Below are 12,992 nucleotides of genomic sequence, written 5' to 3'. Positions count from 1 at the left end.
TTGGAAAAATGGTTACTGAAATATAGATAAGGCAAATAATAGCATATGTAATCTTTTCTATCTTAATTTGTTATGACTCTTTTCCCATATCACTTAGTACTTTTCTACATATCTTTTAATTACTGTAGTATTTTACTATATAATCACATCATAATGTCTTCAACTAATTAATTATATTTGGATAATTTCCCAGCCTTTTATTATTAAGAAAGAACTCTATTAAATGGCCTCAGGATTGTATCTGCATGAGATCTATGATTATTCATTCATAATTTTCTCAATATGAATTCCTGACTTTAAAAACATGTACTTTGGTGCACATGTATGTTCGTGTGTGAGAATGCTTTTTCTTACTTCCTTGTTAGTAATGCCTGTAAGAATTTTTCAATATTTGCTCATTTAATGAAGATAAAAGTAAATCCTCATTTAAATGACTGCAGGAGAGCTCCAGTCAACAAAGATAGAGTTAACATGTTTGTCTGATTTGTATGTATACTCATTGTAGCACATTTTAATGTTTGTACAAGCAGTTTTATAAAGTCTCAAATGATAAAGGAGAAAGTAATACATTAATCAATGACAGACTTTATTTTAAATGTCCATAAATAGAAAAAGGACCAGTGGTTAAAAGAAGAGGGATAAGGGAAGGTAATGAGGGGATGAATATGATCACAGTGTATTATGTATGTTTGAAAATAACTTGTAGATACTAATACATCTCTCAAAATGGCTACAACTATTTCTGCCTCTGTAGCCAACTTTTCAAATACACTTTTGCAGTATCCCTTACTGTGAAGAGGTGAAGTCTATTCCCTAAGTGCTCTAATTTGGGCTTGTTTTATAACTTGCTACTAACATGCAGCAAAAGTGATTTTTTGGTTTTTGAGACTATATCCCAAGGGGCTCCGAACTCTTAAAGTCATTTTCTTAGATCCTTACAATCATCTTATAAATTAGCCCAAACTGACTGAATGATGAGAAACACTTGACCCAGGCAAGGTCCTTTATCACACCAGCAGTTATCCATTCCAGTCCCAGAAGTAGGATTATGTGTCGCTTACAGGTAAAGCACAGATATGTGAGTAAGCCTAGCCAGCATTAAATTCACTCATGTCAGCACAGCTTCAATTGGTGACCGGGCATGGTAAAAGTAATTGTTGTTTCAACTCATCAAATTACGGGATAACCTTGTGTGATGACTTCCTTTGAAATAAACAACCCTTCCTGGAGTGGGGAGGGAGGCTTATAAAGCCCAGAAAGCTGATAAAATTTATGGGGCTAAGGAAGTTCACATATATTACAAGACTTGGAAAGCACAGAAAGTTTTTTTTTAAAAAAACTGGTTAAAGCAATAAACAGTTGCGGGATTGGTGGAGACTCTTCAGTGGAATTGCCTGCAAGCTGGGCAGGGAGCTCCGGGGATGCTGCTTTCATGAGTTGTCATTGATGTTGAGATGGGCTTTCTGGTAATACAGCTGCCTTAGTGTCACCTATATTCTTGTAATCCGTCTTTCATCCACGTTCCTGTAAGTAACCCCAATGAACTCACTGATTCACCAATCTAGGCTTGGGTGGGATCATTTCTTTCGCTTGTTGTTGGTTCGCTTTCTTGGATGCATAGACATTTGTTAATCTCTTCCCAAGAAAAGTGCTATAAGTGACACGTAATCAGCATCTATTTTGATGAAGACTATAGTCTTACTTTGTGAAAGTCTTATTTGAAAAAAAATAGGAAGAATGTTTCAAAACGTAACAGACGAAATTGCAAGAGACATAGCATTCTATTTTATAAAGTGGTAGAGGCAAAAATATGAGGGTTGACCCCCTGTCAGTTGTTAAATGTAAATGAGCCCCTGTAAGACACATCTAGAACTCCTAGAAGTGAGCAGTTCTCAGGGAATGTGTGATTTGGAAGGCAAGATTCCAGGGTGGAGAGTACAGCTGTGGAAGGTTTAGCCTTAATTGTACAGCTGAAGCCAGGGAAGTTGGGACCAGTACAAGAATAACACCTTTAATAATAAGTCCAAACTACTAGCCCTACAAAAATCTATTTTGAGTGACTTTCAAGTCAGCAGATCTGATACTGAAAATATCAGACCCCAACCCCAAAGGCTGACTATTACCTGTAGTGTTTCTGGACAGATACCACATTAGATATTTGGGTTCTTTTAAAGTTAAGAGCTTTTCTTCATCAACAGACCCCAGGAAGAGAGCAACAGGGCAAATAATAGAATGGGAGAAGGGATTCGCACTGTACAGAAAGTTCCCATTTTCCATGAACAGACACTTAGGAAAATGAGTGGCCAATAATCATTTAAAAAAAGGCGTTTGAAATCATTGGTCACCAGGGAAGTTATATCAGGTCATAATAACCAGAATGGGCATACACTATTAATGATATACCAATTGGTATGTTATTTTTGGGAAACTCTTCCATACACTAAAGGTCAAGGCATGTATACTCACTCCTTTTCATATACTCAATGGGAGATGTGTTGAGTACACTAGAAATCATGAGCAAGGATATTTACCAAATTGCCATTTGAAATAGGACAAAAACTAGAAATAACCACATGTCCATCAAAAGTAGACAATGATGTGATCATATGATGAACATTAGCTAGTAATAATGGAGAATGAACTGCTGCTACATGGACAACATGGAAGGGTCTCACAAGCATCACGTTGAACATAGGAGACAGGCACAAAAGAATGCATGGTTCTGTACATGTGGGGAACAAGTAGGAAAAACTGATTTGCTGTATGAGGATTCATGGGAATGGTATTTCAGGGAGAGACCAGGTGACAGGCTGCTTCTACTAATAATGGCTTGTGGTGGGTAGTTGTTTATCATGAGTAGGGATTTTAGTGGCTGTGAAGGAGCATGAAGGGGCTTCTGAACTTCTGGTAAGGCTCTCCTTTCTTGTTCCAGATGAGAACAGCCCTGGGTACTCACTCTGAACACTTATCAATATCTTCATGATTTGTACACTTTCCTGTTGTTGATCATGCTCTAGCAGGTAAATTTATTTAAAACCTGAGAGTTGTCAGGGAGCTTTCAGAAGAAGAGGCATGGAGTTGGAGAGAGCAGAGATCTCTGGATAGTAAAGGCAGGGCTCGCTGTTCAGAGAATGGTGAGCACCTGAGTGCCCATTCTTGAGTGGGGCATGTCCAGGCAGGCTGGCTCTGGATGATGGTGTAGTATACAGTCAAGGATCACATCTGGGTGTCTGCGGGAGCTGTAGAACTATAGGGAGGTAAATTCTGTGAATTCAGAAAATTCCAACAAGGTCAGAAGGACTTGTCATAAACCAAACGGAGCAGGGAAGGAATCAGAGAACTGGAACTGACATTCAAATCTCTAGGCATATTACAGACATGGATAGGAAGGATACAGATTTCTACAAAGGCAGAAATTCCCTGTATTAGGAAATAGGTGGTGGACAAGGCTCAGACCTGGAGGCCAGGGAAAGCCTGTCCCTGTGTATAGGCAGACAACATGCAGCCCTCGAGCTTGCCTGCTGATTCAAGGACAATAGTTCCTTGCCCTGGTAGGTAGGAAGTTTCCTTTTTTTTGGCATGGGCAAGGATATCTCAAAGGGAGGCAAGCCTCAGTGGGGGATGGGGTTGAAGCACCTCAAGAAGGTGAGAGCCCAGGGAGAACTCACAGTTCCTGTGCTGAGGTGTTTCAGGAAGGATCGTTATATCTGAGAATTCTCTTAGTGACAGGGAAGGTCTCACTGTTGTGTGGGTGCTGTGTAAGATAATTAGAACCCAAACCATGTAATTGGAAGAAGGCCTACCTTAGCTGCTGTGGCTTCTAGCGTAAGAACAAACAACAGTTGGTCCTCAGATGTGAATCGTGATATGGCCAGCATCCATCTCACTCAGCATGAAGCAAGCTCGTGTTGGGAAATGGCAAGTGAGATTCCCGACACTGGAGGGATGCCTCATTCTGTGCAGCACTGGAGAACTTCCTCAAATGACTCTACCTGAAACTTAGAACACCTTGAAGGATGTAAGGCCTGTATTTCACTCCTCACGACAGACAGGAAGGAAGCCAGGGCCCAGAAGTCAATGGCAGCTAAAGGAAGCATAGCTCAAGATCCCAGGCTTCACTTCCCTGGTTCAGGATCCTCCTGCCCAAACCAGCATGAAAGCTGGGTGAAGGAGGGCCACTAAACACAGAAAGGGATGTTAAAGAATGACCTTATTTTTGAATGTAGGGGATTTTGCAAATTAAAACTAATTTGAGATTCCATCTCACCCCAGTCAGAATGGTTATGGTCAAGAAAATAAATGATAATAAACGCTGGTGGGCAGGTTGGGAAAGAACATTTCCTGTTCCCAGCTACGTTGAGTATAAATGGGTACCACTGTTACAGAAATAGGTGTGGAAGTTTCTCAAAAATCTAAAAACAGAACTACCATGTTATTGAGCAGATACCTAAAGGGCTCTGTGTCCTACCACAGAGATACTGGTGTGTCCATGCTTCTTGCTGCTCTATTCACCATAGCTGGGATGTGGAATCAGTTTAGATGCCCGTCAACAGATCAATAATGAAAATGTGGTACATATACATGATGAGATTTTATTCAGTATTAAAGAAAAGGAGAATTATGAAAATTTCAGGAAAATGGGTGGATCTGGAAATCACTGAATTAAGTGAATGATCTAAGACTCAGAGAGACAGTTACCATATGTTTTCTCTCATATGTGGGTCTTGGCTTCTAATTTTTATCCCTGTTTATTTATGTGAGAGTCAGTGTGCTGTAGGTCAGTAGGTCATTAAACTAGAATGGGGACTATGGGGGGCAGTTTAAAAAGCTGGGTAAGAGAGTACATGGAAGTAGAAAGGGAATTACTGGGGCTAAAGGGCACAAAGATGGGAGGCAGGGGAGGTCTGCACTGGAGCATAAGCCTAGGACACCCTGTGGTTGTTGCAGGCCGAGGGCTTTCATGTGGATTCTAAGGGCCAAGACTTTTAGAAACCATTATGTATTGATTGAGAAACAGACCCAGGTCCTCACATAAAGTTTCATTTAGGAATATCTAGGAAAATCCCAGTGCTAGATTTACTGAAGGAAAGGGGATGGAGTGGGGGCTGGAAATTTTGATTTTACTCCATTTTCTATTTCACGGGAAATTAAATTGATGTTCCGGCACGATTCATTCATTCATTGTAGATGAATTTCTAAATGGTCTTATTAAATAAAAAATACGGAGCAAAATATAGGGGTGAAAGCCTTAGAGATCAGGGAAATAGTGAGAGCCACCAACCAACCTTACCTATCCAGCTCTGCAGCCACCAAAAAGGGAGTTACTTCCTGTCTAACCTGCACCTTTATTGTCTTGCCATTCTGCCCTCTCATTGGCTCTTAGCCCAGCTACCTCACTTCCTTGTTACTGCCTGTCTGTATAGACCTCCAGGTCTCTATGGTTGGTACTGGGATTAAAGGCATGTGTCACCCTGCTTGGCTCTGTTCCCGGTGTGACCTTGAACACACAGAGACCCTGCTTGCCAAGTGATTGGATTAAGGGTGTGTGCTACCACTGCCTGACTTCTATGTTTACTTAAAAATGGCTGGACTTTTCCCTCTTGATCTCCAGGCATGCTTTATTTATTAACATACAAATAAAATATCACCATATTTCAGCACAAATAAAATATCACCACAATTCATTCATTCACTCTTCATTCATTCATTCATCCATCCATTTGTGATGTGTCTCATATGTAAAGGCCCCAATTTTAGACGTTGGCTATAGCCCTGAGAACAGGATGGAAACGGCTCCCACCGTCATGAAGCTTGCAGTCATGGAAAATGGCGGTGCATCAGAGACACAGTGACTGTGTGGTGACAGGGTGTCAGTCACAGGAAATAAACACTTTCAGGAAGGCAGGAGTGGGAGCTGTGGCTGCCGCGTTGAGCAAAGACGGGAGGAGGAGTGAGCTGGAGGTGGGAGGGTGGTCAGGAAAACATTCCACGCCGATGGAATCGCATGCACAAAAGGAGGAAGCATGGGGAGCATTCCACCGACCCGTGACAAGACTGGTGTGGTTAGGATCGAGATGCCACAGTGAGATGGAGGCAGGAGGAAAGGGTGCTGAAGTTGACTTCCACAACAGGGTAACAATGGATGCCGCTTGATCCCATGGAGTTTAGGAGATTAAGTGGCAGGACCTGATTTACATTTCACAAGCGTCACTGTAGCTCCCACACTAACATCTGCAGAGGATAAAGGTTGAAGCTATGACATCAGGTAGGGGGGCTATGCATTACCCAGTTGAGAGACGAACCTGCCTTTGGTCATGGTGGCTTCTGATCTGGTCATGAAAATGATAATAAGCAGATCATAGGCCGAGGTGATTTTCCTGGGTGTATTCCTGTATCAATGGACACTACAATTTATTATTGATTAGTTAATAAATCATTTTTAAGACCTTTGGAAATTGGTGCTAGTTATAAAGGTTTTATTTTAATTTTGAAGCATGTAACTTCATCTTATTTCTGTAGATTGATCATCATTTCCTTATCAATAAAATGTATGGGATGTTTGAAACATTTGAGGTTAACTTTCACTAATATCCACTTCAGGAGAGTTTAGCATCTTGAATTCCATTTTTAAATCGTGTATCACAGATGACGGTCTTTCTATTACAAAGATGTCAGGAGTGGCAGCAATGTCATTACTATTTTCCTTCATAGAGTTCTAACTTGAATTAAAGACAGACGCTCTTTAGAGAATTCACTATTCCAGAAACAACAAATACGCAGGGAACGTTGTCAGTCTGTGGCTGTTTTGGCACCAATGGGAGACATTGCTAAGTGATCACAGTATTCTTTCTCACTGAGTCCTGAAGGAACTCGGGGCTCTTAATGAAACGGTCACTGATAGGTTAGATTTGGAATGAGTTAAAACTTATTTGCCATTTCTTCAAGTAATCACTCATTGTGACAGTTTGATGGTATTGGACAGGAACTATAGCGTAGTGGTACAAGGATTTCACCTTCGTCTTCTCCAATGCTGTTCTCACCACCTGCTGCCTCTTCGCTCCTCTTCAGATGACCTAGCATTTCTAAGTCTTAGTTTTCTTGTCTATAATTCACTGAATTGTTGCCTTGTGTTGTAGCTTGAGTTTTCCTGCCTGGCCCACAGTCAGGGCAAATCTCTGTCACCTGAGTGTCCCACAGCCACTCAGACCCGACCAAGTAAACACAGAGACTTATATTGGTTACAAACTGTATGGCCATCGCAGGTTTCTTGCTAACTGTTCTTACAGCTTAAATTAATCCATTTCCATTAATCTATACCTTGCCACAGGGCTCGTGGCTTACCGGTATCTTCACATGCTGTTTGTCATCATGGTGGCGGCTGGCAGTGTCTCTCTGACTCAGCCTTCCACTTCCCAGCTTTATTCTCCTCCTTGTCCCGCCTACACTTCCTGCCTAGCCAATGGCCAATCAGTGTTTTATTTATTGACTAATTAGCAACACATTTGCCATACAGAACATCCCACAGCATTGTGTAGTTTGTGATTTCAGGTCATAGAGTGTGTCTGTAGATGAGCTCTATAGCCTAGGCTAAGATGAGGTATGGACAGAAAAGTTTCTACTTGTAATTTTGATGAACATTATGGAAGGTTGTAGATCTGAGGTTAGTTCCTGTTAGTGTGTAGATTCTAGGGCAACACAAACTTGACTTATGAGCCAGAGAAAGTACAGGCCTGTGATTCAAATTCCTATAGACACATCTATTATACGCATTCCCAAGTCCAGTAGAGATAGGTTTCTTTTACTGGTGGGAACTGTTTTTGTTTCTAGCAAAAACCTTCACTAAAATTGCAGTTCTTCAAGGATCTCAACTCAATCCCATCTCTTGCTGTTGGTCCAAAGCCCCATCTCGGATTTCTGTGTGGTCATTGGATTCCTATCTCAGCTTGCTAAGATTGTTGCTCTCTGTATCCACCAAGTACTCCCAGGAGAGCCACAGCATCGTGGAGCATTCATGTCTGGTTCGAGGCTGTGTTTGTTTCTGACCTTTGGAATGCCCCTTTTTTGTTGTCCACGAGGCAGCCGCTAGAAGAATGTTTCTTGTATTTCATCTGCCACTGGACACTTGCAGCAGTGGTGTCTTAAAGCTATGTGAGCCTGCTGTCAGTGCACAATCAGAAGCAGTTGCGTAGCAGACCTTTATGAAACAGGTTGGCATCAAACACTGAGCTTAGTATGGGAGATACGGACAGCTGCAAAATGAAGTCACTGCTCGCAAGATAACACTCTGGTAGGGTGGGGAGCCATGTAGGGTTTGTGTCGTTTAGTGTAATCGGTACAGGAAAGGATGTCACTTTAGAAACAAAACAGGGCTACCCAAGCTTCTGTGTGAGCTAATGTGAGAGAAGGCTCCCTGGAAGAAGAAATACATAGTCTGATACTAAAGTATGAATGGAGCAAACCAGGTGAAGGAAGGGAGTTGCATAGTAAATTTGAAGAAATCACAAGCATTTCACTGCTATTGGCCTGAAGTTCCAGGAACCAGCTGCATCCTATTACTGGACTCCACAGACAGATTTCTGATTGAGCTCTCCTGATACTTTGGCAAGAAGACAAAGGCAGTGCCATGAACATAAAGAGCTCTAGTTACAAGAAAGTGAGAGCTCCCGTGGGAAGTTGAAACTGTAGAAAAAGATGCCAAAGAACGAGTTAGATATGCAAGAGATTTATTGGGAGTAATGCCCATAAAAGGGGAGCGAGAACAGCGGAAGGCAGGGAGAGCCTTCGCAGTGTGCAGGGAAGATCTTGTAGTTGTGAAAGAGGCGGGAGAGAAACAAGTTTAGACTGTGCTCTAACTCTGAGGAAATATTTACCAAGCTAACAGGGAGTTATGCATTGCCCATAGATAGAAGAATCTAGGTTGGGTAGAAATGGCCAGACCGTAGTATCCCCCACACAGTACTGTTAGGTAACAGCATAGCTTCAGTGGGCACTCTGTGACAGATCCAGAACCTCTATTGCTACAATATCCTCACTGGAAATACCATAAATAGGCTTTTTGCCTTATTCTCAAGTTTCACGTAAATTTAATTATTATGTTTCTATCACCTAGTCCAGTGGTTCTCAACCTTCCTAATGCTGCGACCCTCTAATACAGTTCCTCATATGGTGACCCCCCAACCATAAAATTATTTTCGTGGCTATTCTATAACTGTAGTTTTGCTACTGTTATGAATTATAATGTAAATATGTTTGGAGACAGATTTGACAAAGCAGTCTCAATCCACAGGTTGAGAACTGCTGACCTAGAATCTGTTCATGTATAAGTTTCTAGTTCTTACATACATAAGGCTGAGGATGAGGGTCATGTTGTGACAGAATTATGCAGTTGATATCCAGGGAGCTTCATGTCTCCTAGCACCCTTTCAGACTGTTTATGTAAAGATAACCTCTCCATGTCCCAGTGTATCACATGCATACCTCTGGGCTTTAAGTCCAGTCTTTCTGTTGCATTGAGCCTTTGTCTTATGAACCCAGACAGTGTATTTACTTCGCCCCTTTCTTGACCTCTTCCCATCTAGATCAGAGAAGAAGACTAGCTACTTCTCTAGGAACACATGGAGGTAGAACTCTCTATCAAGATATTTGATCCAGTTTAGAAAGAGCAGCATTAATATCCCAAGGAAACTAACATTTTTATCATGCCCTTTCTCAAAAGAAACTTTTTTTCACTGAGAGATTCTTTAACACGTCATGGAAAAATTAGTGACAGAATTTTTTTGTCCTTTGAAATTACATGGTGTTTAAATTTTTTTTTTTTTACAGAGCAAATGAGAGTGAGTCACTATGAATCAGTCTTGTGTGTTCTCTTTGCACACTAGCCACCTCATCAAGACCATTAAGTGCGTATATCTCACATGGAATTCTTTGTCTATAGGTAAGAGAAGGTGCCTCTGCTCTCCTTATTCTAGGGTATGTAGAGTCAGTGTATAAAAGTAATCCTCTAGACATTCATACAGGTGGAAGATGATATTTCTGTTGCCTGATCCATCCTAACATGGTCTATCCTGATACTGTTGTTTTTTACGTTGCAGAATGTTATTCACCATGTCAAGAGCTTTGTTTTATTTTTGCAAAGAGAATTGTAGTTCCATTCAACTGCATTAAATGTTCTTTGTCTTCACCCTGATGTCAGCAGTGTGTTTTTGAGAACCATGTTTTGAAGCACTTGATTTAGTCTCAGAAGACGAGTCAAAATGGCATGTTCCTTGGGAATTAAGACAAACTGTCAAGTCCTTAAATAAGTAGCCTTACGAGAAATGTACAGCTTCCTTGTGAGACCGTTGAGGAAAAAGGATAGACAAGGACATTGAGGAAAGAAGGTCAGAGAAGTTGCTTCTTGCAAAAGTTTCTACTGGGGCTGAGGAACTCGAACTGCAAGAAGGTCTGTGAAAATTGCCTGACTTTTTCTTTTACAGTTAATGCTGGAAGCATTCTTGGTAAACTAAAGGGTAAAAATCCCAGAGGACAGTGAATTCCAAGACTCTGTGCTTAACCTGGGAAGGAAAGACCTGACTCCTTACCTTAATCCCATGTGTGTCTTCTCTTTTGAGCATCCAGAGTGCCCTATAACCACGCTTTACCTGGTTTTCCAAGACTCCTGGGTATATCTCTGAGTGGAAATTGATGTATAAGGTCTACACAGAGCTGACATTTAAGAAAGATATTCTATAGTGTCTAATTACAGAGAACTCAGAAGTAAACATGCAAAAATCGAAGGAGAGTATGATAACATGGATAGACAAGGTCACCAGGGCTTAAACCTCAGGATTTGCATCTGTAGACTAGGCCTTCCACTCCCTCTTTGATAACTGCTCTTGCTTTATAATTGTTCTGCTCCAAGTGTTTCTATAATTATTCCCTTCTTTAGTGCCTGTGTTTTGGTTAGATAATTCAACTAAATGCTAAGACGTCAAATGAATAAACAGAACTACAATTGACTGGGGATGATGCCAGCTCTGAGTATCATTATTAAGGTTATAGGTTCCAACAAAGATAGGATTAAATGCGGATTGTATCTAAATACTCCAGTGGGGAATGTTACTAAAAGGTCTTTGGAAAGCCCCCTCCCCACTTTTGACACATAGTATGTTCTTGTTGCTCTTAGTGACAAAGTTCCAAATGGGTTATTTATTGTAATAGGAAATTATTGTGGATTTGAGATTGTCTTTTCCTCGGGAGACTTGTCAGGAAGGAGGAACAGCACTGTTATTTTGCTATGACTTGAGTTCAACGGAAAAAAAAATACAGTTTTAACATAAGATTTGAATAATGAAATAAATTGAAAATACATTTACTATTTGTTGGGTTTTGCTGGTACTAGAGGACACACTTTGTCCAGTGATGCGATGACTTAGAAAATTCCACCAAAGGATTTTGTTCAACCCCCAGCATAATTTCAACATATAAATCTAGATACAGAAAATTATAAAAGTATGGATCATGTAGAAATCTAAAGTCCAAATGTTTTATCTTGTGACAAAGCAAAAAAAAAAAAAAAGTGTGACTGAAAATTCAAAGGAAGGAACCAGAATAAGATTACTGGTTAGTGTTATAGTCAGTATGTGGGGGGTTAGAGTACAGTAGATTAATTGTACCAAATAGTCAAAGGCAAAAATGAAGAAACAGAGAGTTACTTAAAAGATGCTGGAACTAATTAGTAACTACCAGAACAAATAATTAAGTTTTTCTAAATCCTCAAAGCATTTCAATTAGGAGCAAAACAATTCAAGCAAATTAAGGAATAAGAAACATAGCAAATGTCATAAAATGTAACAAAATAATGTGACTACTTTGTGGCGATTGTCACCAATCCTCCCTCACACTAATCAGTGTGAAAGAGTTTTGCTTACTAAAAGAAAAAGAACATGAGTTTATCTCATAGTAAATGATCTGCCGTTTCTGACAATCTGACAATCTCCCTGATCCTGATACAGGACAAAAGAGAAAACCCAAAGCCAATGTTATTTCTGATTGATGAAAAAAAAATAATAACACATCAAATTCAACATTGTATTAAGAAAATATTGTATCATGTCCAGACGAGATTTATTCCAGGGTTGTTTCAGTGTTAGGGATTCCATTAAAGCTGCAGGTCATGTTAGTATCTTCATGGGGAAATCATAGGCACATCCCCACAGAGATTGATCAGGTCACTGATGAAAACCAATGCCTATTCATGACAGGAACATCCAAGTAAACAGGAACTAAACGAGGCTTTCTTAATATGATAGGACTAATGGGAAACACAAGAATACTTTCACTATTATCAAGAGTGGATGCCATGATTTAGTCATGGAAAGGCAAAATCTTACCATTTGTGTCAGTGGATGAGAAGAGAGTCATTGTGTTAAATAAGATAGTGTTAGAAAGAGGAGTATATTATGATCTCACTCTGATGTGAAATCTAAAAAAATCTGACTCATAGAAGTTGAGATTAGAATAGTGGTTACCAGAAGCTGGAAAAATAGGGGACAGGAAGAGACAGGAAGTGGTTGATCAATAGTACTACTTATCAGTTAGGAAAAAACTTGCTGTCCTATGGTGCAGTAGTACACCTACAGATAAGAATGTCCTGTAAATTAGTAAGAACTAAAAACAGAAGGAAAGGATTGAATGGGTTTTTTTTTTTATAAAAAATTATAAAGTTTGAGGAATCAAGGAAACCTTGATATATTACACAATGTATGCGTACAATAAAATATCACATAGTACCCTATAAATATGCATGTGCCAATCAGAAAAAAATGAATGAATGTTTTAGATGCCCACCATATTTACTAAGCTTCAACCTTTCACTAGACTTATTAGTCATTGTAGTTAGAGTAGAAAAATTAAAAATAGGAGCTAGAGAGATGGTACTGTGGATAAGAGAACTGGTTGCTCTTACAGAAGACCTAAGTTCAGTTCCCAGTACCCACATGACAGTTCATAAT

The 12,992-nt window shown here is 40.1% G+C and overlaps 1 long non-coding RNA gene across 2 annotated transcripts in view; it reads left to right on the top strand.

The window, feature by feature from the left end:
* The window catches only part of LOC131897632 (uncharacterized), a 109,263-nt gene extending 98,828 nt beyond the window's left edge, over positions 1-10,435 (top strand). For both annotated transcript variants that reach the window (XR_009375745.1, XR_009375746.1), the window contains exons 3-4: positions 9,823-9,934; positions 10,092-10,435. This is a non-coding gene — a long non-coding RNA (uncharacterized LOC131897632). The remainder of the gene's footprint in view (positions 1-9,822; positions 9,935-10,091) is intronic.
* Positions 10,436-12,992: the final 2,557 nt, after the last annotated feature.

The sequence above is a fragment of the Peromyscus eremicus genome, chromosome 22 (assembly GCF_949786415.1).
Source record: "Peromyscus eremicus chromosome 22, PerEre_H2_v1, whole genome shotgun sequence".
Taxonomy (NCBI): domain Eukaryota; kingdom Metazoa; phylum Chordata; class Mammalia; order Rodentia; family Cricetidae; genus Peromyscus; species Peromyscus eremicus.
The sequence above is the reverse complement of the archived record's forward strand: the minus strand, read 5'-3'. Positions and strand labels throughout refer to the sequence as shown.